The sequence below is a fragment of the Apium graveolens genome, chromosome 7, assembly GCF_009905375.1.
Source record: "Apium graveolens cultivar Ventura chromosome 7, ASM990537v1, whole genome shotgun sequence".
Lineage (NCBI taxonomy): Eukaryota > Viridiplantae > Streptophyta > Magnoliopsida > Apiales > Apiaceae > Apium > Apium graveolens.
Window position 1 is genome coordinate 29774721 of NC_133653.1, and position 6825 is coordinate 29781545.

The 6825-nt window shown below is 41.9% G+C and overlaps 1 non-coding gene across 1 annotated transcript; it reads left to right on the forward strand.

Annotated features, from left to right (window-relative positions):
* Nucleotides 1-5143: 5143 nt before the first annotated feature.
* On the forward strand, nt 5144-5250 carry LOC141675802 (small nucleolar RNA R71). The gene has a single exon (XR_012556435.1). It is a non-coding gene; the product is annotated as a small nucleolar RNA R71 (small nucleolar RNA).
* Nucleotides 5251-6825: the final 1575 nt, after the last annotated feature.

Below are 6825 nucleotides of genomic sequence, written 5' to 3' on the forward strand. Positions count from 1 at the left end.
TGTATGTATATATAGGGTGTGGATTAGATTAGGGTTTGGGAATTAAGGGATAAAATGATGGGGTAGTGGGAACAAATCATGGGTTTATGGGCTAAAACTGTTTTTGTGTTTGTTTTTGTTTGGTTTTTTTTTTTTTTTCTGAACTGTAAAAAAAAAAATTTCTGGTCCTCGACCCCTGCGCGGCCGCTCAGCATAGCTGCGCGGGCGCTCAGCTTGCTGCGCGGCCGCTCAGCTTAGTTGCGCGGGCGCGCATGGGGTCACTGGAATTTTTTTTTCAGCACCTGTTTTCTGATTTTTTTGTGTTTTTGGATAGGTTATTAACTTCTAAGGGTTCCTGTAATAATAATTCATGGGTTGCCTCTCACGCAGCGCTTCTTTTTCGTCATTAGCTTGACGTTTCGTACCCTGCTCAAGTAGTCAACAAAATGGCACTAACCACTTCTCGGTTTGCCATGTCCCCATAGTAGTGCTTCAACCGCTGACCGTTAACCTTGAATGCTTGGTCCGGATCATTCTCAAAAATTTCCACCGCTCCATGTGGAAACACAGTTTTGACAATAAAAGGTCCAGACCACCTTGATTTCAACTTCCCAGGAAAAAGTCGGAGCCGAGAGTTGAATAAGAGAACTTGTTGCCCTGGCACAAATAACTTTGGATGTAGCTTCCTATCGTGCCACCTCTTCACCTTTTCCTTATACATTTTATTATTTTCGTACGCTTGAAGTCGAAATTCATCCAGTTCATTAAGCTGAAGCATTCTTTTCTTACCAGCTGCATCTAAATCCAGGTTCAACTTCTTCAATGCCCAGTAGGCCTTATGCTCAAGCTCCGCAGGTAGATGACATCCCTTACCGTACACCAACTGGAACGGTGACATCCCAAGTGGAGTTTTGTATGCTGTTCTGTAAGCCCAAACAGCTTCATCGAGCTTTAAAGACCAATCCTTCCTTGACGGACAAACAACCTTCTCTAGAATACGCTTTATCTCTCTGTTAGACACTTCCGCTTGACCATTTGTTTGCGGATGATAGGCAGTAGATACTCGATGATTCACATTATAACGCTGCATCATAGAAGTGAACTTACGGTTGCAAAAATGCGATCCTTCATCACTTATGATTACCCGAGGTGTTCCAAACCTTGTGAAAATTTGCTTATGAAGAAAATTTAGTACTGCCTTTGCATCATTTGTCGGTAAAGCTTTAACTTCGACCCATTTTGAGACATAATCGACTGCCAGCAAGATGTACTGATTATTGCAAGACGAGATAAAAGGCCCCATGAAATCGATTCCCCATACATCAAAGACCTCGACTTCAAGCATCACATTTAATGGCATTTCATCCTTCCTTGACAAATTTCCCACTCTTTGGCAACGATCACACCTTAAAACAAACTGATGAGCATCCTTGAACAAAGTAGGCCAGAAAAAACCTGCTTGCAGAATACGAGCTGCCGTCTTCTCACCTCCATAGTGTCCCCCATAAACCGTGGAATGGCAGTCTCGTAATATCCCCTCCGTCTCACAGAACGGGATACATCTCCTGATGATCTGGTCAGCTCCCTGTCTAAACAAATATGGTTCATCCCACATATACCACTTCACCTCATGCAGAAACTTCTTCTTTTGAGCGGATGTCAAATTAAGAGGCATTATATTGCTGACGAGATAGTTTACAATATCTGCAAACCATGGTTCTTCCTCCTGAATTGCAAACAACTGCTCATCCGGAAAAGATTCATTGATTAACGTCCTATCTTGTGAAGTAGAATCGGGATTCTCCAACCTAGAGAGATGGTTAGCTACTTGATTCTCAGTACCTTTTCTATCTTTGATCTCTAACTCAAATTCCTGAAGTAAAAGCACCCAACGAATGAGTCTCGGCTTCGAATCCTTCTTAGAAACCAGATAGCGAATAGCTGCATGATCAGTGAATACTGTTACTTTCGTACCAAGCAGATAAGATCGAAATTTCTCAAAGCCAAAGACTATAGCCAAAAGCTCCTTCTCAGTAGTGGTGTAGTTCAATTGGGCACCATTTAAAGTCTTACTCGCATAGTAGACCACATGGAAGAGATTTTTCTTAAGCTGTCCCAGAACTGCACCTACCGCATAATCACTCGCATCACACATCATCTCAAATGGTTCTGTCCAATCTGGTGCTGTAATGACTGGTGCCGTGATCAAACTCTCCTTGAGAGTCTCGAATGCTGCCAAACATTCATCATCAAATTTGAAAGGCACATCTTTCTCAAGCAAATTGCACAACGGCTTAGATATCTTTGAAAAGTCCTTGATGAATCGCCGATAAAAACCCGCATGACCAAGAAAACTACGGATTCCTTTCACAGAATTAGGTGGGGGAAGATTTTCAATGACTCCCACCTTGGCCTTGTCCACCTCCAGACCCTTGCTAGAGACCTTATGCCCAAGGATAATGCCTTCACGCACCATAAAATGACATTTCTCCCAATTAAGCACCAAATTAGTTTCCACACATCTTTTGAGTACGGCGCACAGATTATTCAAGCATTCATCATATGAATGTCCAAAGACGGAGAAGTCATCCATGAACACGTCGACGTTATTTCCAATCATGTCAGAGAATATAGCCATCATACATCTCTGAAAGGTGGCCGGTGCGCCACATAACCCAAATGAAACTCTGTGAAAAGCAAATGTGCCAAATGGACAAGTGAAGGTAGTCTTTTCCTGATCCTCTGGTGCAATACAAATCTGATTATACCCGGAATAACCATCCAGAAGACAAAAATACTCATATCCCGCCAATCTGTCAAGCATCTGATCAATAAATGGAAGAGGGAAGTGATCCTTCCTTGTGGCTTTGTTCAATTTTCTATAATCCATGCATACTCTCCATCCTGTAACTGTTCGAGTAGGGATGAGCTCATTCTTTTCATTTGCGACCACAGTGATACCTCCCTTCTTAGGTACACATTGAACGGGGCTCACCCACGAGCTATCAGAAATAGGATAAATGATGCATGCATCTAGCCATTTCAGAATTTCTTTCTTCACCACCTCCTTCATGATGGGATTCAGTCTTCGCTGCTGTTCCACAGTTGGCTTACTACCTTCCTCTAGTAGAATTTTATGCATATAATATGAAGGACTTATCCCCTTGATGTCTGCTATGGTCCATCCTATAGCCGATTTGAATTCTCTCAAAATCCTTAAGAGCTTGTCTTCCTCACTACCTGAAAGGTCAGATGAAATAATAACAGGTAACGTAGATGAATCACCTAAAAAGCATACCTCAAGTGTTCAGGTAATGGCTTGAGCTCCAAGGTAGGTGCTTCCTCTATTGATGGTTTGAGCTTCCCTTCAGCGTTCTTGAGGTCAGAAGTACCAAGAGATTCAAATGGTATGTCCAGCTTTCGCTTCCAGGGAGAAGCGTTCAGATATTGTAATTGCTCGTTGCTATCTTCATCATCGCTGTCAAAATCCCCCACTAAGGCCTTTTCCAATGCATCAGATATCAGCATGTGATCGAGTTCCGAAGTAACCGCAGAATCAATCACATCCACTTTTAAGCACTCCTCATCTTCTGTAGGGAATTTCATTGCCTTGAATACGTTGAAGGTCACATCCTGATCTTGGACCCGCATAGTAAGTTCACCTTTTTGCACATCTATCAAGGTACGACCAGTAGCCAAGAAAGGCCTCCCCAAGATTATGGGAATCTTCTTATCTTCCTCAAAATCCAGAATAACAAAATCTGCTGGAAAGAAGAGCTTATCCACTTTGACGAGCACATCCTCAACTATGCCCCTTGGGTAAGTAATGGAACGGTCAGCCAATTGTAGTGACATGTACGTGGGTTTTGGATCAGGCAGATCCAGTTTTTTAAAGATCGACAACGGCATCAGATTAATGCTTGCTCCCAAATCACAAAGGCACTTGTCAAACGTCATATTGCCAATTGTGCAAGGAAAGGTGAAGCTTCCTGGATCTTTCAGTTTTGGTGGTAACTTTTGTTGCAGAACAGCGCTGCATTCTTCCGTGAGAGCAACGGTTTCAAGGTCATCCAGTTTCACCTTCCTTGAAAGAATAGTCTTCATAAACTTCGCATAACTAGGCATTTGTTCCAGAGCCTCAGCGAAAGGTATATTGATGTGAAGTTTCTTGAACACCTCCAGAAACTTCCCGAACTGTCTATCCAGCTTTTGTTGCTGCAATCTCTTAGGAAAAGGTGGTGGAGGATAGAGCTGTTTCTCCCCTGTATTAGCCTCAGGCAGAGTGTGTTCAACAGTAGTCTTCCTTGGTTCCGCCGCTTTCTCCTTTTGCTTAGATTCTTCACCTCTAATTTCAGCTTCTACTTCTTTTGCCTTTTCAGCATCAGCTACTTTTCCAGACCTTAAGGTAATAGCCTTGACTTGCTCTTTAGCTTCCTTCCTGCCTGGTACTTCCGTGTCACTGGGAAGAGTGCCAGGTTGACGATTGAGCACTGCATTGGCTAATTGACCAATTTGATTTTCCAAGGTCTTGATAGAAACCGCCTGACTCTTGCACAACAGCTTAAGTTCCTCAAAATCAGCACTAGTAGGTGCAGCTGCACTTCCCTGTTGAGGATATGATTGCCTTGTAGCATACTGCTGTGGTTGCTGGAATCCAGGTGGGTTAAACTGTTTACTCACTCCTTGCTGATATGGTGGCTGAATAGCATTCTGATTATTCCCCCAGCTGAAATTTGGATGATTTCTGTTGTTAGGATGATAGGTCGCTGGCACAGGCTGCTGTTGTCGCTGATAATTATTCACATACTGAACAGATTCGTTTACAAGAGAACACTGATCCGTAGCATGAGAACCTGCACAAAGCTCACAAACCATAGCTATTTGATTAACTCCATACGTAGCCAGAGAATCAACCTTCATTGATAGCGCTTGGAGCTGGGCTGCAATAGCGGTGGCTGCATCAACTTCCAGAATACCTACTACCTTGCCTGACGTCATCCTCTGAGTTGGGTTTTGATGCTCATTTGCAGCCATCGTCTCGATAAGATTATACGCCTCAGTATAGCTTTTAGCCCATAAGGCGCCTCCAGCTGCTGCATCGAGCATGGGCCGAGATTGGGCCCCCAAACCATTATAGAAACCAGTGATCACCATCCAATCCGGCATTCCATGATGTGGACATTTTCTCAATATTTCCTTGTAGCGTTCCCAAACCTCGCACATAGATTCTGTAGGTTGCTGCGCAAACTGAGTAAGAGCACTCCTCATAGCAGCAGTCTTTGCCATCGGATAAAACTTCACCAGAAACTTTTGCGCAAGATCTTGCCACGTAGTGATGGACCCAGCTGGTTCAGAATGTAACCAGTCTTTAGCCTTGTCCCTTAGTGAGAATGGGAAAAGCCTTAACTTGATAGCCTCATCAGTCACGCCATTACACTTAAAAGTGCTGCAGATCTCGACAAAATTCCTTATGTGCATGTTGGGGTCTTCAGTTGCCGCACCTCCAAAAGAAACATAATTCTGCACCATCTGAATAGTGCCCGGCTTGATTTCAAAGGTGTTAGCTTGAATAGCCGGATGAAGGATGCTTGACTGAATGTCATCAATTTTAGGCCGAGAAAAATCCATAAGAGCTGGATCAGCTTGAACAATACGATCTCCCATGTTTATTGGTTCTTTCTGCTCAGTTCCTGAATCCGAATCCTCAAAATCTAACTTCTCCGGAATATCAAGAACTTCGTCTGTCTCCTCAGCTATATCTAAAGTCCTCTTGCGAGCACGAGAACGAGTTTGCATAAACGCTTGCTAAAGTACCTGAGACACAACCAGAAAAATTAAGTAACTACTACGTCCTAATCACTGAGTCCTAATGACCAATGATGGTAAGTACATAAACTAAACAAATACGCCGAGTCCCCGGCAGCGGCACCAAAAACTTGTTAGGGCGAAAACACGCGCTAATATTCACGCAAGTATACGCGTTCACAAGTAATATAGAATATTTTCTAGTTCGTTCCCTCAGAGACTCAGACTAAATTATTGTCTAATTAAACTCACTCACCAATGTATGATTACTTCTCAATGTTAAGATAATAACACTTAAAATTGTTGATTAAATATTAACTATAATTAACTACTTAATTAACCACTCAACTAACACTTCAATTTATCAATAATAAAACACTCATGAGATCACAACTTCATTATTACTTCCTTCTATAGCCATTGTTATTACCTTTAGCATGTGACAGTGATGATATTAATCGAATAACACGAAACTGATAAAAGCCAACTTTCATTGTACTAATACCATTCTACCAAGCATCCACAATTAAGATAGAAGTCGAATAGTCATCAATTATGTTGAGTTCCTATATGTCTACAGAAATTGACAACACAACGATTTAAGCACAAGTTATTCCTTTTTGATTACATAGGGCAAATAAAACTGTTAGAGTTACCCACTAATCATGCACAACTTACATGAACCTATGCTAGCATGGCAAGTTCTAAATCTCAAGATCCACCGTCGCTTCACAAGAGATTAACACCCTATCTTATATGTTCGCGACGCACATAAGACGAATACGCACAACCAATACTAGATATCAAGCAATCATCACACACTAAAGTATTAAACAATTAACTAAAGAATTCCATAATAAATCCGTTGCAACCCCATGATCACGATTAGCCCATAATAGAACTTATCGCCATCATGGGTTCATATGAAATCATGATAAACAAACACAAGAAAATAATAACTAAACTAATTATATTAAAACAGAGTACGTCACAAGAGTAAATAAGTCAAAGCAAGAAAACTAGCATCCAACGTTATAACGA